The 25,634-nt window shown below is 40.3% G+C and overlaps 1 protein-coding gene across 7 annotated transcripts in view; it reads right to left on the bottom strand.

The window, feature by feature from the left end:
* Nucleotides 1–25,634, bottom strand: part of Kank1 (KN motif and ankyrin repeat domains 1) — a 196,710-nt gene that overhangs the window by 161,058 nt on the left and 10,018 nt on the right. The window contains exon 2 of one of the 7 annotated variants that reach the window (XM_078047573.1): nt 15,157–15,185. The exons of 4 other annotated variants lie outside the window; for them this stretch is intronic. The gene's annotated coding sequence lies outside the window, so the exon portion shown is untranslated. Of the gene's footprint in view, nt 1–15,156; nt 15,186–18,348; nt 18,474–22,410; nt 22,538–25,634 lie in introns of those variants that run through there. 2 more of the 7 variants (XM_078047575.1, XM_078047576.1) reach the window with 2 other exon arrangements.

The raw sequence follows: 25,634 nt of genomic DNA, 5'->3' as shown, positions 1-25,634 counted from the left end.
ATATCTCACATTAGGTATTTGTAAATATTTCAAGACTGAACAAATCCAAAATCCAAAATACTTCTGGTCTCTAGCATTTTTTTTTAATATTCATTTTTTAGTTGTGTTTGGACATAATACCTTTATTTTTTATGCAGTGCTGAGGGCCTAGAACGCATTAGGTGAGTACTCTGCCGCTGAGCTACAACCCCAGTCCTGGTCTCAGCATTTTGGGCGAGCAACATTCCATCTGAATTTATTAAGCAATGTGTGAACAAATGAAAATAAATGAAGCCCGAGAAAATTGGTAGCGAGTGAACATAAAATTGAGAAATTATCAGAATTCAATAGAGATAGTGTGGAGAAAAGCCCAGGATTTGGACTCAAGATTTTGAAAATGGTAAGGGGCAAATTGACAAGAATAGAAATTAACTCAGGAAATGTCACATACTGCCATCTTGTATCAACCTACCTTTTTTTGTGTGTGTGTGTGTGGGGGGGATTACCAGGGATTGAACCCCAGGGGCACCTAACCAATGAGCCACGTCCTCAGCTTTTTTTTCTATATTTTTATTTGGAGACATGGTCTTGCTAAGTTGTCTAGAGCCTCACTAAGTTGCTGAGGCTGGCTTTGAACTTGAAATCCTCCTGCCTCAGCCTCCTGGACCACTGGGATTACAGATGTGTCACCAAGCCCAGCAGTACAATCAATTCTTTTTAAATCAGTAGGATTTATGGTGTTTTTTTCCTATGAAAATTTTCATAAACTGTCCCTTGCTAGTTTTCTGGTGGCAGTAGATCGGGGAGTGATGGCAGGAAATACCGGGAAATGGAACAGTCATTCTTCGGTGGAATGAGAACAAATCTTAGGTTTGTTTACTCTCCATGAAAGAGCAAGCAAAAGGCAGTACTGGAAGTTTTCCAAACATCAATTTTCTCAACATACATTCAGCTGTACAGAAAAACTGTTAGGCTGGATGAAAACTTCTTATTACCTCTAATGGCACTTCAGAATATGACACTTTTAAAAAAAACACCCAACAGAATAGCTATTTACCAGTTTATAAAGATAGTTAGCAAATAAAAATCAATATATTTACAACACAATGTTTTGATAGGCATACATTTGCAAAATGACAAGTCAAGTTAATTAACACATCTATTACTCCACATACTATCCTTTTTGTGGTGAATGTCTTAATTCTGTAAGTACACATTAACTATCTATTCCTTCTAACAACTTAGCATCCTTTGACCAACATTTCCCAAATCCCTCCACCATGAACCCCTAGCATAACATTCTGTCTCTGCTTCTTAATTTGACTTAGATTCCATTTAAGTGGGATAATGTGGTATTTGTCTATTTCTATGCCTGGCTTATTTCATTCAATATAATGTTCTTCAGGTTCACTCATTTTTTAAAATTATAAAATTTCCTTCTTAGGCTGAATTTAGACACCATTCATTGTATTTAGAGTCCATACCTTGGCTACAGTGAATATGGGAGTACAGAGATCTCTGACTTATTGACTTAGATTTCTTTGGATATGTACCCAGTAATGGGATGGCTGGCTCATGAGACAGTGGTTTTGTTTTGTTGAGGAATTTCTACACTGTTTTCCATATGGCTGTACTCATTTACATTCCCAGCAACAGAGTACAAAAATTCCAATTTCTCCACATCCTTGCCAACAGGCTGTTTTCTGGTTTTAGACAGTGGCTATCCTGTTGAGCATGGTGTGTTATCTCACTGTAGGTTTGATTTGCAATTCCCGATGCTCAAGAACGTGGAGCATTGTTTTCATATACCTGTCAACCATTTGTATGTGTTAAGAAACGTCTATTCAGGTCATTTGCCCATTTTTAAATCGGTTGTTTCTTTGCCATGGAAGTGTTTGGGTTGCTTATATAATTGGGATATTAGCCTGACGTACAGTTTGCAAATACTTCCTCCCCTTCTGTAAGCTCTTTCCTGCCGTTTCCTTTGCTGCACAGAGCTTTTTAGTTTCGTAGCAATCTGACTTGTTTGCTTTTATCGCCTGCACTTTGTTTGAGGTCCCATCCAATAATAATAATAATAATAATAATAATAATAATAATAATAATAATAATAATAATAATAGCCCAGGTAAATGTCAAAAAACTCTTTACTCTTCAAAAAGTTTAATAAAGCCAGGCTTGGTGATTTATGCCTGTAATATCATCGACTTGGGAGGCTGAGGCGGGAGGATCACAAGTTCAAGATCAGCCTGGGCAACTTAGTGATGCCCTAAGCAACTTTAGTGAGACCCTGTCTCAATATAAAAAATCAAAAGGGCTTGGGATGTGGATCAGTGAAAGAGCATCCCTGGGTTCAATCCCCAGTACCCACCCCTCCCCCCCCAAAAAAAACCCCCAAAATATTACAGTGTTTTAGGTTTTCCTTTTAAATTTTTGAAATTTTGAGTTTTGCATATGGTCATATCTGATTTCTTTCATTCTGCCTATAGACAGTTTCCCCAAGGCCATCCATTAAAGAAACTGTCCCTTCCCCATTCTCTATACTTGGCACCTCTATCAAAGATCAATTGATTACAAGTAAGCAGATATATTTCTGGGCTCTCAATTCTGTTCCTTTGATCTGTATATTTGTTTTTATGCCAGTACCATGCTGTTTTGATTACCACAGTTTTATAGTATACTTTGAAATCAGGTAGCACGATGCTCCTAGCTTTATTTTACTTAACATACTAAATTTATGTGATATAGGAAAAGCAGTTCTATGACACAAGGTTACAATGGTAAACTCCTACATTCAAAGAGAAGACCAGAAATAATCATCTTAAGTTCATATTACAAGTAACTGGAAGAAGAAAAAAACAGCCCTAACTTAAAAGAAAGGACATTATAAAAATCAGTAGAAATAAAACAGAGACTAGAAAAACATAAGTCTATGAAACTTTTCAAAAAGACAAAATTGACAAACCTTTAACTAGATAAACTAAGAAAATTCAAATAAATAAAATTATAGAGTAGGAGCCATTACAAGTGATACCACAAAAATAAAAAGGATTTTAAGAAACTACTAAGAAACACAACATCCTTTTTTGGGGGGTGGGTACTTGGGATTGAACTCAGGGGCACTTGACCACTGAGCCACATCCCCAACCCATTTTTGTATGCCAACAAATTGAACAGCCTAAAAAAAGTAGAGAAATCCCTAGAAACATACAACCTAAGAAGCCTAAATCATGAATAGAAAATCTGAATAATGATTAAAAGGATGCAGCAAGGTGTAGTGGTGCATGCCTGTAATGCCAGCAGCTCGGGAGGCCGAGGCAGGAGGATCAAAAGTTCAAAACCAGCCTCAGCAACTTAACAAGACCTGTCAAAATAAAAAATTAAAAGGTCTGGGGATGTGGTTCAGTGGTTTAGCACTGCTGGGTTCAATCCCAGTACAAAAAAAAAAAAAAAAGAAATATGTAATAAAGTCTCTCATCAAAACGCCCAACACTGAAGGATTTCACAGTTCTACCAAACATCAAAAGAATTAAGCCAATGCTTCTCAAGCTCTTTCCCCATCCCCCCCCAAAAAATGTAAAGAACACTTCCAAACTCACCGTAGAAGACCAGCATTACCTACCCTGACACTAAAGCCACAAAGGGATACCACAAGAACGAAAATTACAAGCCAACAATTCTGATGAACATTGATGCAAAAATCCTAACAAATCAAATTGAACAGCATATTAACAAGATCAAACAGGATCCCTGGGATGCAAAAATGGTTCAACATGAATATGTGATATACTACATTAACAGAATAAAGGATAAAAATCTTATGGTCATTTTGGTAGATGCAAAAAAAAAAAAAAAAAAAGGATTTGAAAAAGCACAACATCCTTTTTTTTTTGGGGGGGGGGGAACCTGAGATTAAATTCAGGAGCACCCGACCACTGAGTCACATCCCCAGCACATTTTTGTATTTTATTTAGAGAAAGGTCTCACTGTGTTGTTTAGCACCTTGCCATTGCAGAGGCTGGCTTTGAATTCGTGATCCTCCTGTCTCAGTCTCCTCCTGAGTGGCTGGGATTACAGGTGTGCGTCCAGCACAACATCCTTTTATGATTAAAAACTCAATAAGTTAAGCACAGAAGGATGTAGTTCAAAGTAATAAAGGCTCTATACAACTAGCTCACAATTAATACACTCAGTGGTAGAAAGTCAAAGTTTTTCCTCTAAAATCAGGAACTGGACAAGGAGATCCTCCTTTATTAGTTCTGTTCAATATAATTAGGAAAGTCTTAGCCAGAATAATTGGACAAGACAAGACACCAAATTAGAAGTTACATTGTCTGTTTGCAGATGACAGTCCTACCTATAGAAAACCCTAATGACTCCAAAAACTATTAGAACTAAGAAATGAATTTACAGTAGTTACAGAATATAAAAGCAACACACACAAATTTTTGCATTTCTACACACTAACAATGAACTATCCCAAAGGAAATCAAGAAAATAATATCGCTTATTACAACAGCATCAAAATAAATTTGACCAAGGCAGAAGATTTGTAGAACCAAAACTGTAATTTATAAAAACTGAAAAAGATACAAATAAATGAAAGACCCCAGATTCAAGCATTAGAATATCATTAAAACGTCCATAGTACCTAAAGCTATATATAGATTCAATGCAATCCCAACCAAAAGGCAAATAATGTTTTTCAAATAAATAGGAAAAAAAAAAAAGCCCTAAATTTGTATAGAACCACAGAATACCCTGAACAATCTTGAGAAAAATGTCCATGACATCTAAAAACTAGAACATTTCAACCAGTGACATTATCAGGGAGCATTTATCAGGTCTTCACTGTCCTATATCAGATGTCTTACAATTTTTTTTCCTTCATTTTTGCATTTTTGGGGTGCTGGGGGCGAAACCCAGGTCCTTGAGTGCCTCCTGCAAGCCCAACAAGCGCTCTACCTTCGAGCTACACACCCCCAGCCTATCCTTATGTCTTAATTTGATACTTTTAACCATGCTTTGAGGGAGCATTGTTTCCATTTTACACATGGAAAGACTGAGGATCAGATCCCATTCGAGAAAAATTCAAACCCAAATCTGACTCCTATTCTCATGTCTAAGCCAACATTCAAATAAACAACAACAAAAAAAGTTTTTTGTCAAACAATACCAAAGTGCTGAAACCCACCTGTTTGAGGGAATTTTTGCAGGTATCTGTAATTAAGTCAGGAATGTTCCAACTTGAACTAGCTGCTGTCAACTTTGGTTTAAAAATAGCTCTAGCCTGAGGTCTAACATGCCTCTTAGCTATTTGAGATTGCTTTGTCGGTCATGGAGTAACCTTTTTACTGAAAAGTTATAAATTCCTTTCTCCTTCCTGGAGAGCTGAAAACAACCCCAGAATGCATAAGGTTGCCTTATGATTTTTTTTTTTTTTTTTTTAATAAAAAGCAGGGTCCTAGGTCCTTATATACAGTGTCCTGTTCAGCTGCCTGGGAAAAGACAACATTTATTGAGCCCTTATTACTTGGCAATTCCATCTTTCTTCAATACTCATAAGCATCCCAAGGTGGGTGCTATTATGACCGCTATTTTACAGATAAGCAAGCACAGGCTGAGAGAAGTCCAAAGCCTGTATGCTTTCCATTGTCCCAACCAGGCTGATTGTGCCCTTTGTTTGTCAATGCTGCCCTCAGTACCTCTGCTACAAGGAAAGGGGATAAAAATGATAACATCTTTTTTTTTTTTTTTGGTTTGCTTTAGTATATTGAACATCTTTCTAAAATAAACTATGAGAAAGCCATTCTAATTCAATGGAAGAGATGCTGAAGGATTCAAGATTAACATCCATTATTAGCAATGTAAAACGGAGGGAAAGATGAAGAAAGGTGGGCTCTCAGGACAGGGGTTTCTGGCTAGAAGCTGTTCCTTGCTCACTGGGTCAATATTTTCTCCCAGCCCCCTCAGGCTGATTCTCTAGGCTAAGATGGTGGAGATGGTGTTTGCTGTAGTCGAGAAAGAAAGTGGCGGGCTGAACCCAGGGGTAGTGCTGAAAAGCTTCCTGAGTCACACTTGGCTCAGGCTCCTCCAGGGAAGATGGACAGAAGGAAAGCTTGGTGCAGGGCTCTGGAAAGTTCGGAGGAGCTGGAGGTCCAGGTGGCAGGACACACCTGGATAGCAAGGAGAAAGTCTACAATGCTCATACAGCAGTCCAAACCCTATCTTGCATAAGCAGATGGAGTCTGACAAAGACTTGCCCCAACCTGTCTCCCATGTGGAACTGACCTAGCCCTATTAAGCCGTTGGTGGGCAGCGTGGGAAAGCGGGGGTCACGGTAGCCCAGTGTTGGACAGGACACCATGGGAGACAGACCCCAAATGGTTTCTGGCTCATCTCCATCTCTCAAAGCTTTTGGACATGCACACAGCTGAAGGAGGTCTCCCTGGCGGAGAACTTTGGCAGGGGTGGGGACTGCCTTGAGAAAGCAGCTGAGGAATGGAGGGATGGGGATTTTCCAGAGACTTCAGAGATGATGCCTGGTCTGATAGGAACCGTGATTCAATGCTCCGACTTGGGGCTAATTTGCCGAATGAGGTAGTTCCATCCTGACCTCTCTGGGCTTTGGGGCCCATCTTAACAAGGGTGAGGGTAAGTAACCAAACAGACATTTGAGCCCACTTTAGGCATACTGCTGGAATGAGTGAGAAAATAATGGAATACACCTGCATCCTCAGAAAAATTTAATCCAGGAGTAGTATTAAGAGACATTCAAATAATGAAAAACAAAGTCTTCTCCTCTATTCAAGGTCCCTCAATCTCAGCCCAGGGACATCTCGTCTTTAATTCTGTTGTGGGGTATCTTGGGTGTTGTAGGACGTGCAGCAGCATCTACAGCCTCTAGTTTCCTAAGGCAGTAGCACCTCCTGATTCATGATGATCATCAAAAATACCTCCAGACCTGCTCAAGTCCAGTGGGGGGGGGGGGGATACTCCCCCTCTCATGCTGCTGAGCACCACTTCTCTAAATGAGACAGTTGCTAAAATAATCTAGCATTATTTCAGGACCTTGTTTTACTTTAGTTCAGTACAAGTTTCAGAGTTCTTTTTCAACATATTAAAACACGAATCAAAGAATTATAATCTTTAAAAAAAGCCTCAAAAATTACTCCTTCATTGAGGATATTGGCAAATGTAAGAGATAATGTTTATATTCTCCCAAACCTGTGGTTTGTGGAAAATTAATTTACCCTATCTGTGCTTTGATCATCTTGCAAATCATTTCCTGAGACAAGATTTAACTTGTGAGGGCCCAACAGGCTAACCAGCTCTCAGATAGGAACTGGTATCAAATTCCAGGTGTTCTGGGGAGGGAGGCTGTCCACCCACGGAGCCCCTGCTCAGTTGCATACCAAATGCCACAGAGGGGTCCAATTTTTCCACAAAAGAAGAGAGAATCATGAGTTGCGGTTGTGGCTTTGCGGTAGAGCACTCGCCTTGCACGCATGAGGCACTGGGTTGGATCCTCAGCACCACATAAACACAAATAAAGGTATTGTGTCTAACTACAACTAAAAAATAAATATTAAAAAAAAAAGAATAGAGAATCAAATGGCAATGAAGCTTAGTTTTGTCTTCAAAGGGGAAGGACCTCTTTAGGAGGTAATTCAACTTTATATTAGCACTAGTATTTCAGTTAAGAAAGGATGTTTGTTGATGTTTTAGATTTAGTTCCGGAATTCACAGTGAGGAGGATTGTCATAGTTCAAGTAGGCTTCCAGCATCTCTTTCTCATTTCTTTTCACTAAAGGAGGGAAGGAGGGCACTTCAACTCTTCCACCAGCTCTTGCTAACCTCACACCTGTCCTGCAAGGTGCATGCTGCCAGACAGATGGAACAGCTGTACCCTGAATAAAACGCCTATATTAGAAACTTCAGGTTCCACCTATCTGGGTGCCATTGGCAAAATAAGACCAGAGAGTTAACTGTGTTATGTATTTTACATGCTACCTTGTGGATAGGCAGAAAACCACCACCTGAAGATGCCCAACTGATTCCCAAACCTGTGAACATGTCATGTACAGGACAAAAGTGACTCTGGAGATGGAATTAAGATTAAGGAGTTTGAGATGGGATGATTTTTTTTCTAGATCATCCACATGGGCCCAATGTCACCATGAATCATTCAAAGCAGGGAGGGGAGGGAGGGAGATGGGATAGCAGAAGAAATTTTATGTGTAAAGAGATTCTAGTTATCACTGGTGGCTTTGAAAATGGAGGCATCACAGGACAAGCAATGCAGGCGGCCTCTAGAAGCTGGGAAAAGGAAAGATTTTCTTCTAGAACTTCAGAAGGAACCAGCCCTGCCAACCCCTTAATTTTATTCAGTGAGACCTATGTTGAACTTCTGACCTGCACAATTGCAATATCATAAATTTATCTCTAGCATTGAATTTTAGGGTTCTCTTACAGCAGGGATAGGAAACTAAAACAGACTTTGGTATGTGGATATGGGTGATGTAGTAAGAAACACTAAAGAACTGTGGAAGTGGCTTTGGAATTGGGCAGTAAGTGGAGTCTGAAGAATTTGGGGGGAACATGGTAGAAAGTCTAAATTGCCTTGAACAGATCTGTTACTAGAAACTTGGACATTAAAGGCTGTGAGGACTCAAAGGAAATATTTGTCAAGAACAGAATACCATGATTCCACGGGCAACGTGCTACTTCCTATGCACTAAAAAAAAAGTGAAGCCCCCAAATTGATTACCTAACAACTCATTCTCTTAGCAGTTTTGCTATAAAGTCTGTGCCACTTAATGGGTAAAGTGATTTCCCTTGGAATGTTATTACATCCTAGCTATGTGACCCAAGTACAATGACCCCTCCAAATCTCACTCAGGGAGAATGGTCACGAATAAAAAACTCCAAGCTCTTAGAGTGGACCCTCAAAAATGTGAGTTATTTTCCTGACTAGTATAGAGGAGAAAATTAATAGATAGGAATGTATCCTTCCTTCTCTCCCCTGTCCCCAGGAAAAAACGTGATACGCTTCCTCTAGGGAAGACTCAAAGCCTAAGCATAAAAGAAACAGGCAAACAGGATACTCGGCAAATCAGTGCAAAGTATATCAAAGGTGAGGTCTGGGGACTCAATGGGGCCCTTCCAAAATGCAAGGGACACATACCCAAAGCAGCAGGAAGAAAAGGAGGCCAAGTTGTTTCTCTGGGGGACTCTATTACGGGAAGCTTGCCAAGTGCAGTTAGAGAATACTGGGCAGAGTCACTGTGTCACTGTCTGTGCCAACTTGGACAGGAAGTGAAGCAGTGGGCCCCATGGTCACAGAGCAGGCAGGAGGAGTGACGGGGCAACCTCAAAGAAAGACATCCTTTTCAATTCTCTGGCCTGGCTTCCTACCTCAGCCACCCCTCTCCCCAGCCTCTAGGCTTCTCCACCCATGGAATTAAAATGTACGACTCAGGACAACTGTTCTCCACAGGCAAGGCAAAGCAAAATTTTATAGACACTCATAGAATGTTCTACATAAGAATGATGATTTTTCTTTTCCTAAATTTTTTTTTAGTTTTGTTATTCAAAGTTTCTGGGAGAAATGTGTCAGGGGAAGAAAGTACTGGAAGCATTTGAACCTTTCTGTCTCTTTGCATCTGTACCTTGACTATGAAGGATGGTAGTTCATTCCAAGGATCAACAGTCAAGAGTAAATGTCAGCCAGCAAGCCAGTGTGTAAATAAGAGGGGGAAACCATCCTAGGAATGATTAAGATAAAACCAAGTGGGGGATAATTAAACCACTCTTTAGCATGCTCCTGGCATGTCCATATTGCCCACACAGCCTTTTCTGCTTAGGAGCAGCTTCTCCTGCTTTTTCTCCCAAGAAAATCTCCTAGTACCTAAGAAGACACCACATCTCACACATCTTTCTCTGGATAGTGAAATCCACAGCCTCCCCAGCGCAATGTGATTAAGGCACAGATTTTTGAGACCCAGGCACATGTACCCACTGAGCACAATCTTGTCTTTCAAAAAAGTTCTTCCAACAAATCCATTGTTTTTGATGCATAAACTGGAAGACCGTACATTTCTGCATTACATTTTCTGCATTTCCACAAGTTGGGTTGGTCTAAAGGCTCATTCTTCTCACTCCTACTATTACTCAATGCCCTTTCCGAGTGAACCAAGACAGGCAGCTACAAAGCAGATGCATTATTTGGATGCATTAGACAACAGAATTGGCTCTTACCTCTGCCTACTCATTTTTCCCTACTCCCCAAGCTGCAAATCTCTGCTTGTGTCTGTGGATAAAAACACAAGTGGAAAACTGGACTGCAAGTGGAAAACTGGGCCCCGGTGATTTGTATTATTCTCCTTATCTCAACCCTGATCTGTGGAATCTGGGAGTATCAGCTGGTGAATCTCCAGATCCTCCTAAAAGAATGAGGTGTCTTGAGATCTCCTTTTACTTTCCATAAACATAAGAAAGGGGAGGCTTGGCTTGGAGACAATTAGATAATGAACTTACTACTGGAAGCAAATTCCAATCTATTTCTCTAAGAGAAAATCATGATGTGTAGGAACTGTTCAAAGCTCCCTTGACCTTTCCATCAGTCTCATTCAGTCTGTCCACTACAGTTTTGACTGGCCAGCTCTCTAATCCTTGGCTTCTAGCCAAGCAGTGTCACCTTCAACAAGCACAGTTTAGACACTCAAACACTGGGATTCAAATAAGTTGGATATTCAGAATCAGATGATCTTAATAGTACTCTGGAACAGGAGGAAAATTTATTTATACATGTGTATGTATACACATATACATAATATGTATAAATTTTCTACTTCATATGCTTTGTCCAACGGCAGAAGAGGTTTCATTAGTTAAATATTCAGGCTATATCACATACTTTAAATACATTGCGCATTATCTCATTTGTTGCTTAGAAAGAGCCCAGTGACAAATATTCTTTATGTCCATTCTTCAGATGAAAAAACTGAGGTTTATAAAAGGTAAACATGCCTGAAGTCACAAATCACCAGATCTAAAGATTGAACCTAAACTGATGCTCTTAATCCAACATTAACTTCTATGACATAAATGCGATGAACTACAAATTCTAAAACCAGCTGCAACTCCTCCAAACTGCCCGCCTTGGGGTTCAACAAATTTTATTGGCAAAATAAATGATTATCTCCTTTTTTCTCCCCAACAACCTTTGTTCTTGGGTAAGAGACCCCCCCACCCACCTACACACAGAGAGAGCTTTGCCTCTGATTAGCAATAAGTCACAATTATCTCCATGGTGCTGACTTCAAAGAGATGCAAATATTCAAAAGGACCTTCGTCTTCAAAAGAGTCCCCATTGCTGGAAAAAAAAAAAAAAAAATCCAGTTCCAAAACTGTTCTGACCAGCAGTGACATGCATGGTGCCAGATGCCCCATTATCTTCCACAAGTCACCCAGCCTCTGAGCTTACCACCTCCCTGCTCCCTCCTGCAGCTGTGCACACAAGGTTGATTATACCACAACAGCAAGTACATTTCTCTGTCCAAGAGATAAGAAAAACAAGGTTGACCGAGATGCTACTTTAAGATTTTGACCCACACTCCAGAAATCTAGAAGTGCATTGCTCTATAATAAACTTAGTTTCACCCACTTTTAAGACGAATCAAAACAAATGAAGGCTATTTTGGTCTCAGGATAAGGCTTCAACAGTCCACAAGATACTCAGGTCAAGTTGCTTGGTAAGATTTTTCATATATGAAATGTTAAGTTTTTGAGCATCAACTGCATACCTAAACATACTAAAACAGACATAGAATGGTGGTTACAGGGTCTGGCTAGAAGGGGGAGTGAGACGTGTTTAATGGGTACAGAGTTTCTGCTTAAGATGAGGAGAAAGGTTTGGTGATGTAAGGTGGTGATGGTTGCAGAACAATGTGGATATACGTCACATCACCAAACTGTATACTTAAAAATGTTTAAAATAGTTAAAATAAAAGCTCCTAGGCGTAGTGGTGCGTGCTTGTTTTCCCAGCAGCTGGGGAGGCTGAGGCAGGAGGATTACAAGTTCAAAACCAGCCCCAGCAACAGTGAGACACTAAGCAACTCAGTGAGATGCTGTTTCTAAATAAAATACAAAATAAAGCTGGGGATGTGGCTCAGTGGTCGAGTGCCCCTGAGGAGTTCAATCCCCAGTACCAAAAATTTTAAAAAGCTAAAAAAAAAAAAAAAAAAAAAGAACGCTGCTGAGCTACTGTATACATTCTATCAGTGTATGCCTAAGTAGAGTCCAATTCCCCTCTAAAGTGGTCCAAAGTGAGGCTGACCACAGGGGCTCAGGGTATCCATCAATCATTTTAACTACTCCAGAATAGCTCTGTGGTCTGTGTTGATATTCGGTTACTGTTTGAAACTATCACCTGGAGGAGAAGAGTTTTGGAACCGCCTCCCTCACAGGCATGCCGTCTGGTAACAAGATGGGCATCTCAGCAAGTCCTCTTCCGATACCACGACATAAGGCAACAGTGTCTAGCTCACAGATGCCGACAGGCACATAGTACCAATGGTGCTGGTTCTTTCCATTTTATGGGCTATTTCAAACACTGTGGAGAAACCAAAAGGCTACCACGGTTCAGACTGAAACGGTCTCTGCTTCGTACAGTCTCTTCTCCAACTCAGGCAAATAAAAGCTTTTCACAGAAAAATCTTTTTTCCCTCCCCGAGGTTTCAATGTTCTGAATTATAAGCCAATCTTGATTCCAAAGGGAATAAATACTTCTTACTTTTGCTGTAACAACTTATTTCCCTCTCATGGGAGGGAAGAGGAAAGAAATGCAAACCTTGGTGGGCTGCAATGGCTATGCCTATGGTCCCACAGGAATGTACAAGTTCAAGGCCAGTCTTGGAAATTTAGAGAGACCCCTTCTAAAAATAAAAAACTGGGGATGCGGCAGCTCAGTGGTAGAATGCTTGCCTAGCTTGTACAAGGCCCAGGATTCAATCCCCAAGGGAAATTTTACCAGCCTATGTCACTATACTTCTTTTGAATTACATAATATCCTGATCATTTTCTTTAAAAGTTGCATGATTCATTTTTTTTAAGTGCATTTATTTTATTAGTTTATTTTTTATGTGGTGCTGAGGATCGAACCCTGGGCCTCACATGTGCTAGGCGAGCACTCTACCACTGAGCCACAACCCCAGCCCACATGGTTCATTTTTAAATGCCACTGTAGACTTGACGGCTATCAACAACGGTAAAATATCTAAAATAAACCTGATTTCCCCAATATAAAAGTATTCTTAACTGGAAGAGTGTTAATAACTAAAGCACAAATACTAGAAAAGTCAAGATATGGGCGCAAATTCATGTGGGGCCTGGACGTAGTGCTTCCTGTCAAAGAGGAAAAATGGTTTCTTAAATATGTAGTTAGGAAAACCAACAGCCTTCTGAAAACAAAAAGTAAACTGGGATCCATACTTACTAAAATAAATTCAGGAAGGATAAATAATTTAAATATGAAAAGCTGAAAACAGGGCTGGGGTTATAACTTAGCAGTAACGTGCTAGGCCCTGGGTTCAACCCCAGCCACCAAGAAACGGAACAGAACATGGAACTAAAATCATAGAAGTATCAGAAGAACCTTGGGCAAATGAAAAGCAAAATGGTTAATGTGGGAAGGCCTCTTTTCTCTTTATTCTAAGGTCTTCGGATTAAATGTTGTAAACAACTAATAAATTCATCTGCATGTAAAAATACAGTGTAATCCCAGTTAAAAGGTGAATAGTAAGCCAAGCATGGTGGCGCACACCTAGAATCCCAGCAACTTGGGAGGCCGAGATAGGAAGATTTCAAATTCAAGGCCAGCTTGGGCAATTTAGCAAGATCCTGTCTCAAAATAGAAAGTAAAAGGAACTGGGGCAGGGAGGTGTAGTTCTTTGGTAAAGCTCTCCTGGGTTTAAGCCCCAGAACCAAAATGAAAAAAAAAAAAAAAAAAATCAGCAACAGGGAACAACCCTAACTTTTAATCATAGATAACAGACTTATTTCCTTTCTATATATAAAGTGATACAACTCAATACCTAACAACCCAATAGCAAAGGATGTGAACAGTGTATAGAAAGGTAAATATGAATGACTCCTCCACAGGAGGTGTCAGGAAAAGATACTCAACCTCCCCAAAAGAAATTCAAACTAAAACCACTTGAGACATCATTCTTCACAGATTGCCAGATTAAAAATTTCATAACACACTGTGTTGGCACAGATACAAACAGGTATTTCTGTACCTTGCTGGTAGGAGCACATATGAGCACAGTTTCTATGGAAGACGTTCATAGCAAAATCTATTACAAGTACATATAGCCATAGCCTTTCACTTGGTGATTCCACATTCATCCCACATGCCATTACATGTGGACAAAATATATGTGCAAGCTATCCCTGTGGCACTGTTGAATTTAGTAAGATCAATAGGAAACTGATTAAACAAATATGGAATATCTATTAAAAAGATATCAGGCGGCTGTGTTTAAAATAAGACCAATCTACAGGAAAAACCTTACCTATGTGGAAGGGGTCTTAAGACATGGTTACATGAAAAAAGCAAGGTGCATAACTGTATGTAAAGTACATTCTCATCCATGATTTTAAAAGAGGGTAATCCCCACTTTTTAAAGAGTAGTATCACCACACCCCGCACAGATTATTACCTCTCATGCCTGAGGAGGGCTATGATGGCTGGTGCAGGAACTGGAAGCCTTCCCAATATTATCTTTTTAATTTTAAGGAATGCATTAGCCATTTGACAATTATTTTTTTTAACTGTTGATAGACTTTTATTTTTATTTATTTATTTTTATGTGGTGCTGAGGATTGAACCCAGTGCCTCACACATGCCAGGCAAGCGCTCTACCACTGAACCACGACCCCAGCCCAAAAATTACTTTTGAATTCAGTAAAAATGGTTGTAAAGCAAAGCTGAGGAAATGCACCAGAAAAGGGAATAGAAAAGTCAAGACACAGAAAACAAAGAGGAAAAGGTAAGGAAATCAGGGGATCACTCCTGAAGGACAAAATTTGAGAATGAGAATTTGACCAAGAGAAAAAGGGAAGGATGTCAAAGATAATTCAAGAAATCTTCCATAAACTGGAAAACCTACGTTTGTAGATTGAGATGGTTGCTGCGTGCCTAGAAAAATGAGAAAAAAAGACCAATCACAATTCTTGATACCAAGATACTAAGAACTTTCATTGAGAAAATGTTTCCCATAAAAACCTAGACATTAGGGAGCAACCTCTTCAAGATTTTGAGGGAAAATGATTTCTAAATGAGATCTATACACTTAATCCTTAATTAACAAGAGTAAGGATGAAAGTGGGAGAGGGGAGACATTTTGGATAAGCCAAATCTCAAAAGCATACCTCCCTGGAAAGCTTTCTCAGAGGATGTTGGCCAGTGTCCTCCACCAAGACCACTGATAGGGAGAGACCACAGGAAAGGATGCTACAAGATCTGGAGAGAGAAAAGGAGGGGTCTAAGGACAACAGGGACACCTCAGTGCTGATCCAGCAAGGGCAGGGTTCGGGTTGGGGGTCAGTGAGCAACACATTAAGCTAACAAGCAACCCCAACAGCTGTGAACTCTGGATGAGAAAACCCAGAGGAAGGAAATGTCATTGACATTACATGTCTCAGCTGTGAATTATCACAATCTAAACACTGTTGATCAAATTAAAAACTGTTAGAAGTGTTGGCAAAGTTATGAATTTTATCTTCATCTTTTATTGCATAAAGACAATAAATAGTATCCAAAAGTAGATTTGGGGGAAAAAAAAAATCAAGAAATAACAGCACAGGATATTTTCCTCAAGAACTGCTGTTTTCAGCCAGGTGCAGTGGCACACACCTGTAAGGCTGAAGCAAGGAGATCACATCAAGGCCAGTCTCAGCAACTGACACCCTGTCTCAAAAAAATAAAAAGGGCTTAGGATATAGTTTAGTATGAAGTATCCTTGGGGTCAATCTCTAGTACAAAATAACAACTACAACAACCCCTGCCATTTTCATAGGATATAAGCCAGTTTAAGGGGAAAAAAAAAAAAAAAAATCAGCATTTTCTTGTAGTTCAATGATATCAGAGTAGTTACCTCTGAGGGGAAGGAGTCAGGGGTAAGAATGGTGGAGTTAACAGCTACTGTTTTTACTTACCAGTTTTACAGGATTTTATTTTTAATTTATTTATTTATTTTTTATTTTTTTGGCAAGGGGGATATACCTGGGATTGAATCTAGGGGTACTTTATCACTAAGCCATATCCCCAGTCCTTTAAATTTTTTTTAAATTTTGAAATAGGATCTTGCTAAATAGCCAAGACTGGCTTTGAACTTGTGATCCTCATACATCAGCCTCCCAAGCCGCAGGGAGCTGGGATTACAGGTGTGTAGGCCAGAACTAGACTTTTTGAAGTATACAAACATACATATGTAAAAACACTTAAAATCTTTCATAGAGCTGATGTGCAAGGGTATTTCCTACATGAGAACCACCAATGGGCTTATGTGCACTGCCCCCAAAATAAAAACCATATTTCAAATCGGACCTAAGAAAAGTTGATGGTTCTTGGGTCTCCTGCTGTTGACTGTGCTCCTGCCTATTAACTCCTTTCTACCTGTGGGGCCAGAGCACAGTCAACATCCTGTGTTTTATTCCCTGGTATAAATGCCTCAGAAATGCCAGGAAGGCTACCTTCCTTGAAGAATTTAGGACTTTTCAGGTTTTTTCATTAACAATAATTTTTATCATTCTAAAATGAGTAAGATCACACAATAAAATCAGAATCCCCAGTACTCTGTTTTTAGAACCTCATTCTCCTGAGAAGTGGAGTTGGGAACGCATGTGGGTTTGCATGCAAAATGTAATTAAAAATTTTCAACTTGAACAATGATCCTTTGGGTGACATATTTGATGTGCTAAAAAATTAGTTTGGGGAAAAAAAAAAACAGTTTTGGGAATTACAGCAAACCCCTTCCCTCCTCCAGTTCTAGTTGTAAGGGACCGCCAGGGTAGCAGGGACCCTGGCACAACTCTCTGTGGCTGGCTGCTAAATGAGCTCATCAGCTTAAATACAAGTGAGTTATTAACTCAAATTTGTCCAACTCAGGAATATAAAATTCTGCTTCTTTTGTAAACATCTATGTATCAGAATTTGCAAAGATTTTTCACATTCATAAAGATTTCTCTGAAGATTTCAGGCAAAATTGAAGCTCCAGGAGGACAGTTGCTCTGTGGCTTTGGGTACCTCCTGAAACTACCCACCAATTGCACACTGGGATAATGTGTCCAGACCAAACACCCCATAGAGATATGTAATCCTTTCAAGTTTTAGCCAACAATTCCTTCAATGGAAGAGAGACGAGAAACACTTCAAAGGATATTCTGTCAGAAATCAAGAGCCTTGGGTTTAAGAAGCAAGAGTTGGGGATTGACTAACCAAAGAAGTGAACAACAGTGGTTTACAATATGTTAATGCTTATATCTCTAAATTCAATACTCTGGTTTCTCTTCAGATCGTATAAATCTTTCGCCTTTTACTATTAATTCAAACAGAAGCCTCTGGAGAGAGAGCATATCCCAAACTGCTGTTTCAGAACACTGATCAAACTGGTAAGTGGCATATGACCTTGAACAACTGTGCTGACCAGGCCAAAGCACCAAGAATGTCAGCTAGCTGAAAGACAAACAAATCTCAGTAATAAGTGATTTCTGCTCCTCTGTAACCTAGATTGAAAATCTTACAAATCATACCCTCCATAAAGATACCTGAAGGATCTAAAAACAAAAGGCTGAGTTACTGTCAAAAAATAAACAGAATGATAGAGCAACTTTTAATCAAGAAAAGGCTGGGAAAGAAGGAGGGAAGAGTGTATTATTCTACCAACATGGAGTATCGCAAGCGAGCATAAAACTTAGTCCCTGACATCCTGGAAGCCAAAACAGAAGGAAATACAATGAGTACATAATAGTGTTTGGGGGGGTGGGGAATGCCCCTTCCCCAGAAAAACAAACTGAAACGTACACTTCTTCCTATGAGGGATTCCTAACAGCAGAGTAAATTGTCAGCAGTTCATCAGACAAGTATGTACTTAAGTGCCTTCTATGATTCTAGCCTCCGTTCTAACAGCTTAATGTACGTCAGTCAACATCTACAGAGACCCAATTCTACTGGGGTAAACACAACAAATAAAACAAGTAAATTACAGTGTGTTACTGGTTGAGTTGAGATGGGAAAAAAGGAAAGGCTGAGTTGGTAAAGAGGGACCAGGAGTGCCAGGAGAAGGCCGACTGTAACTTACGTCCTCAAGGTACCGAGATGGTGACACTGAGCAAGAACCTCATAGAGCCATGGAAAGCACTTCAGGAGGAGGAAGGAGCGGAGCGGGCCCAGAGGCTCCTGTGGGGAAGCACACAGGCATGACTGAGCAAGGGCAAGCGGGAGGAGACAGAAGAGCAGGCTGCAGAACCACAGGCACCAGGTCAGGAGAGTCTTGGGTATCACTGTGGAAACTTTCCCTCCTATGGAAATAGGGGTTAATACAGGATTTGAGCAGGGGAGTACAATTTGACTTTTGTTTTTAAAGCAGAGCTGCTAGGAATAGACTACAGGGAAAGCAGTGATGAGGCTACTATAATTACACAGGTGAGAGAATATGGAACAGTGAATGGACTGGACGGGGAGGGGGAGGAAGAGGGAGAGGGGGAGGGAGAGGGGGAGAGGAGAGGGGGAGAGGAGAGGGGGAGGGGAGGGGGAGGGGAGGGGAAGGGGAGGAGGAGACAGATTCTCCACATATTCTGAAGGTGGAACAACAGGATTTGCTAGGAGCTTTGATGTGAGATGTGTGAAAAGGGGGAATAAAGATGATTTCAGAGGTTCTCGGTTTTGCCATCTATCACCAGAGAAGACTGTGGGAAAAAATGAGTTGGGGGAAGAATCAGGAATTCTGTTTTGGCCATGTTGAGGGTGAGGTGGTGACCAGGCATCCAGGTAAGGAGGAAAGGGGATGAATGGAAATGAACTGGGAGAGAAGTCGGAGCAGGAGAAATAAAAGTGAAGATGACTGATTTACCAATGGTACCAAAACCCATGAGACAGGATGAGACCACAAAGGAGGGTCTACAGAAAAGATCAGGGATAAGCCCTCAAGTCCTCCCCAAAGGATGAGGAACCCACAAAGGGAGCTGAGGGGGAGTGGCCAGAGAGCAAGGAGGAGAAATAGGAGATGCAGATTTTTAATATGATCATGTCTTATATTATTCATCAATAAAAACAAAAGGCATGACAATAAGTCAGAATTAAAAGTGGAAGGCATTAGTTGTCGGGAAGCTGCAGCAGAGCAGTGCAGGTGTTTAGCATTTGGCCAGTTCTGGCTTAACTCCCATAGCTTTCAGCACCAAGAATCTGTAGAGAAGTGAAAGTCAGGGCAGGTCAGAGACTGGGTGCCAGGAGCACATGGGCAGCACAGGACATCAGCATTTGGAGAGTGACCTGGATTAGACACCAAAGTAGCTTATCAGAAAATACCAACTCCAAATTGAAAAGTTAATGGGAAGCCCCTTCCAGATCTATTGTGCAGAAAGATCTGCCCAGTCTGGTGTCTGTGTACTGCCAGTTAAACCTACTCAGGTCCCTGGCCTGAGTGCAGAATCCAAGGGTTACCCCTGCCAGCATACACACCTGCTAGTAGAACAATAAAAAGCCTCGGCAAGCACAGAAAGGAGTGCTATCTGGTGTACTTCATGTACATATGGCACCCTTAAAATTTCAACTGCATGGGGCAAGCATCATATGTGTGTTTATACCCAATCCTGTTCCAAAAAATGCTTGAGGCAACTTTCGAAACTAGATGTAATTAAATTTAAAAAAACAGAAATAATAAATCCAGAGTAAGGGAAAATGTATTGAAATAGTAAAACAAGACCTAAATTAATTAGTAAAAATAGTCATCATGAAGTTCCACATGGGTTTTTTGTTGTTGGTTTTTTTTTGTTGTTGTTGTTTTGTTTTTTTTTAAACAGTGGGCAATAGATTTGGCCAAAGTAACGAGAAAAAACAGTCTGACAAGATTTACATTAATAAGTCAAATACTCTCCCAAGAAATGTCCCAGCATTTCCCAATATCAAGGCCTCGGGCAACTTTTCCAGTGGTTCCTTAAAAGGCTGCAAAGACGGAGATGCAAGAGGGATGGTGATGTCTAAAGGTTTCCTATAATTCTTCAGCTATTCCCTATTTCTCCATTACATAAATTGGGAACATAATAGATGCTAATTCAATTTTTAAAATTACAGGGAAAAGGAAGCTCAACATTCTAAGTACCCCAATACTTCAATGGCACTAATGTGTAAAATCCTTTAGAATTTCATAAACGAACACACTTAACACAAATGAATTTTCAATAAGACTTGGGAGCAACTCAACCGCTCAGAAAGAACCAGAGAACAGAATTCTGTGACACCAGCTTATATGCTTGGTCTGCTTTAGAGGTCAACCAAGTGAAGGAGATTTCAACATTCTCATAAAAATTAGAGAACCACTGAATGTGGTGATGCATGCCTGTAATCGCTGCGACTCAGGAGGCTGAGGGAGATCTCAAGTTCAAAGCCAGCTTGGGGAACTTATTGAGGCCCTGTCTCAAAATTTTTAGAAAGGGCTGAGGATGTAGCTCAGTAGTAGAGCACTTGCCTAGCATGCATAAGGCCCTAGGTTCATTGCCCAGTAATATTAAAGAAATAATAAAAAATTACAGAATGCATCTAAGACCTTTGCCTAAACAGATGCTCCTACCTCATAAAAATGGGTATATCAGGGAGGCTGTAGGAATGTCAATAAAGGAAATTGAGACAGTTGCTAACTTAGCTAAGTTGCATAGGGTAGCCTCAAACTTGCACTCTGCCTGCCTTGATCTCCGGAAGTGCTGGGATAATAGGTGCGTAACACGTTACCAACAATTCTAATAAATTTAACAAAAAAAAGCCCATTTCTACCCTTCTCTTAACAGCACTATCACCTTTAATTGGTTGCCAAAACCATATTAATACAGGCAACTACATGAAAATTAATTGAATAAGACAGCAGCATGTGAAAAACCATAGAATCAGGAGTAAGAAGTGTAATTTCTTGATTAAAATACAGATCAGACTCTTGAGAAACAATGAAAAGTTACCAAATTTCGGGTAGTACAGCTCTTAAGAGATCTATCAGTGCTGCTCAAATACTAGACCTTATTTTCCATATCTAGGCAGATTTCTAAGGCATAACCTTTTCTAAATAAAGCCTAAAACAACAGATTTAATCAATTCCAAAAACTGTTTCTGAATCAGCATACAGACCATTAAACCTTTCTAAATTAAATATAGTTTTCCATTATGGTAGATTATATTGTTTCCAATTATTTTCTGCCCTCCCTGAAAGAAGATTATACCCCTCCCAATGTCATGTGACTGAGTCTGCAGGTGGAAGAATTAACTACACCTCCGGACTCCTCTGTGGCAGGTGAGCCCTATGACTTGCTCCAGCTGACTGAATGCTAGTGTAAGTGACATACAAGCAGAGTGTTAATAGCCACGAATGGACTGCTGGTCATTTCCTTTCTTACCCTATATTGTAAAAGTCTACCCTAGAGTGGGGTGGTTCATTTAACCTGGATCTAAAAAAAAGAAGATCCCTTTCATAGAGCTCCAGCTGTCAAATGATGTGACCAAGAAATTAAAATGTTGTTTTAAGTCACTGAGTATAATCTGAGTGATGGAACTACTTCATTTTTAAAACTGCTCATGGTCAGTGGAACAATTACTACCTGGTCGGAAGAAGGCAGACAGATGTGCAGGCCTTAGTGCTGGTGAATCTTCATGCTAACCATTTGCACAACTAAAAATGAAATGGAAATAACTTCTGCCTTCTTCTAATCAATTTTCACTTTACCCAATGTGCTTAGGAGGGGGGGGAGCACTGGAGTTATTGGTTTGGCTGACCTTTAGAAGACCTTGATGAGAACAATAGTAAGTTCAAAGAAGACAAGGTCCAGCAGCCAACCCTTCCACAGGCATGTAATTAATGTCTAACTGATCGGGGATAAAACGAGGATAAAGGCTATAAACTTAACCGGCAGGCTAGTCTTCTGGCAAAATAAGGAAATGTAATTGTCTGGGATTTTATGGGATGTAGAAATCATAAAAATAAAAAATATAAATTTAAAAAGTCCCAGGTTCTTTTTTAGCTTTCTGGTATTAGTGTCTGCCTAGAAAATCTGCCAAGACCTGATGATTCAAATAATTTTTTAAACAATCAATTAAAACAGAACTTGATGAAAATCACGAAATCTCTCACACTTGTTCTCTAGAAGTCAAAGAAAATTAATACCCAAAGTCAAGACTCTTCTTGGGGCTGGGGATGTGGCTCAAGCAGTAGCGCGCTCGCCTGGCATGCATGCAGCCTGGGTTCGATCCTCAGCACCACATACAAACAAAGATGTTGTGTCCGCCGAAAACTAAATATTAAAAAATTCTCTCAAAAAAAAAAAAAGACTCTTCTCATAGCTACTGTAATGAAAACTTATAAATTAATTCACTTGAAGCCAACTTTTTTTGGTTTTGGTGCCAGGGACTGAACCACATCCCAAGCTGTTTTTGAGACAGGGTCTATGCTAAGTTGCTGAGGTTGGACTCGAACTTATGATCTTGCCTCAGTCTTCCAAGTCACTGAGATTACAGGGGTGCACCACCATGCCCAGTTAAAAACCTAATTTCTAAAAGAAAATATTCCATAAGACCACTTGTAAATCTGTGACGGGGGATGTCCAGGGAAACACAGAACACTTTACTAGCACTAAGCAGGCAGACTCTCTGGGGAGAGTCAGTGCTAGTTGGGAGGGAGCAGATAGGAAAAAAAAGCGCAGTTTTAAGTGCTTAGAAGCTCAAGGACAATGCTAAGCTGCCTCATAATGGCATAGGCCAAGTCAAGGTTCACAGGCAATCCACAACTTACCCAAGACACTGGAAGAAAGATATGTTATGCTATGCCCCAGAAAGTCCTGAATCTGGACACCCACAAGCTCCACCCGGGTTAGAAGACCATGATAGATGTGGGGAAGGTTATTTAACAATTCATACCAACGTGGGAATAATTTTTCCTATAATTTAGTATAAAGAGTTATATACAGAAGACCTGAATCTTCGTGTATTTAAGAAATTATCTGATATGGGGTTGTGGCTCAGTGGTAGAGTGCTTGCCTAGCATTTTGTGAGGCACTGGGTTCTATCCTTAGCACAACATAAAAATAAAATAAAGGCATTCTGTCCATCTACAACTACCAAAAATAAAAGAAATTATCCTATAACCTTAAAATGACTGAAGATCACAGCTACATCTGCAAGACCAGGATCAAGCTGTCAGATGTCTTTTGTAAACAGAGATTGAATCTGGAAAGAAAGAATTTCCTAAGATTCTTTCCCTCAATCCAACAGTGTCTGGGACAGATGAGAGAAAGCAGAAACTCCACAGAATGTGTGGTAGCATGAAAACCATTTTCTTTTCACCCACCTCTCTCAGAAATCCACCCATCTTGACCCCTGTGTCTGCTCTAACTTTCCTACATGAGCCCAGCCTCTCTGGCCACAGCACACCAGACCATGGTAGATTTCTATTCCCAGAGGAAAACAAGGAGACATGGCTAGGTCAATCCGGAGGGAGGGAGGGAGGGAGGGAGGGAGGGAAGGAGACAGGGCTAGAAACAGTGAACTACAAAGTGTAAAAGAGGAGTCGAGCTTGACATGGAAGTCATGGTCAACAAGAGCTCGTGTGCCCTTTCTACTGTGGGAGCTAAAGCAGAGAAAAGTTGTCTGCAGAAAGAAGTGACAAAAGGTACAGATGCTGGGAATGAGACATCATGACTGCCCAGAACAAATCATGACACCAACATAATTCCCAGGACTGACCAGGACCATGCTCTTAGGTTCCACTGGGCTCTTCCCAATAAATTCCTGTCGATGCTGGTTTAAGCAAGTCTAAAGGAGTTTGTGGGGGTTTATTTGGGGGGTTTTGGTACTAATATGTATTGATTTTATTTGCTTACCCCAGAAGCTCCCTTTGCCCCCCATACATCTCTATACGAGCCCTGTCCTACTCTGACTTCCATTACCACGTCTTAGTTTTTTTTTCTCTTGAGCTTTTCATAAAGGAAATGACATAATCCACTCATTTCTGACATTCTATTCAACATAATATTTATGAATAATGTATGTCAGTAGTGTTGTAGTATGAAGCAGGGTTGGGTGGGTTCTTTGTCCTTGAATTCTAAGAATGAAATCCATGAGCACAAGGTTGAGAGCAAGGTAACAGGATTTATTATTTGGCCTCCGACCCAAATCCTGGATAAGGCACTCAGTGTGCCTGAGCTCCTCACGCACCCTTTGGTCCAATCAGGTTACTATGCCTTTTTAGTCTAGGCACTAGGCAACAGATGCCTATCAGGTTTTTCTGCTTACACAGGAATTGCCCTGTCCTTGGTGAAGCCTGGCTTTTTATATCTGTAATCTCAGTCCTGCCACATAGAAACCTGACCTTGGAGGGGCCCAAGTTTCCTTTCTGCCTATTTTAACTCTTTCTCTTGCCTCAGTTTGTCCTTTTTATTGCTGTGTAGTACTCCACTGTGTAATTGTGCCACCAGTTTCTTTGACCTTCGGTGATTCAAAGTATTTCTAACTGGCACTATTATGAACAGACTCATTTCTGTTGGATATGTATCATTGCTGAGTCATAGGATATCTGATCAGATACATGTTAAGATATGTTTACAGGTACTTTCAAATAGCTTTCCAAAATGGTTAAACCAATTTACGATTCTACCAACAATATTTAAGAGTTTCAACTTTTCTACATTTCTGCAAGTATGTAGGTATAGGTTTTTAGTCTGCCATTTAATTTTTGCCATTTCAGTGGGTATACATTTGTATTTTATAGTACTCCTAATTTTCATTTTCCTGATGACTACTTTTGATCAAATTTAAATTTTTTTTCTGATTGGCCACTGTTCTTTACATATCCTGACAAGCCATTTTGTTGTTGGGAGGTGGGGTAGGTTTGCCAAATATCTTCTTTGTGACTTTTTACTCTCAATCGGTACTGATGGAAGTTCTTAATTTTAATGACTGAAAACAGGGCTACACTTTGTCCATGTGAAATGTGGCTTTGAGAAATAAATCCAATCCTCTGGATCTCCCCAGCCAAACCACCGAATCCACTGATTAGGGAAAGGTAAGTGAAGTGGCATCAAGACTCCCATGCCAAGGGAGCCCTGGAAGTATAAATGTTACTGTGCTAACTTTAGCTGGCCCAAGCTTCAGATCCCAGGACCCACCATCCTGACAGCCAATTGCCTGCGCGGTAGTTTATGGAGGGCATTCATGCTCCAAACTCTGGAAACATTGTTACAAGATTGAATGGTTTGCTTCCCAGGCCCTTAGGATCCCTAGAGGCTTCCAGCAGAGTTCTGGGTAACTAGCACAGTACCAATTTGGAATTCCAAAAATATGACATCTCTCCCTATCCCAGTCCCCGCAATAACCAGAGCCCCAACCACAATTTCT

Source organism: Ictidomys tridecemlineatus, chromosome 4, assembly GCF_052094955.1.
Source record: "Ictidomys tridecemlineatus isolate mIctTri1 chromosome 4, mIctTri1.hap1, whole genome shotgun sequence".
Classification (NCBI taxonomy): domain Eukaryota; kingdom Metazoa; phylum Chordata; class Mammalia; order Rodentia; family Sciuridae; genus Ictidomys; species Ictidomys tridecemlineatus.
This window is presented reverse-complemented; position numbering and strand designations above follow the sequence as displayed.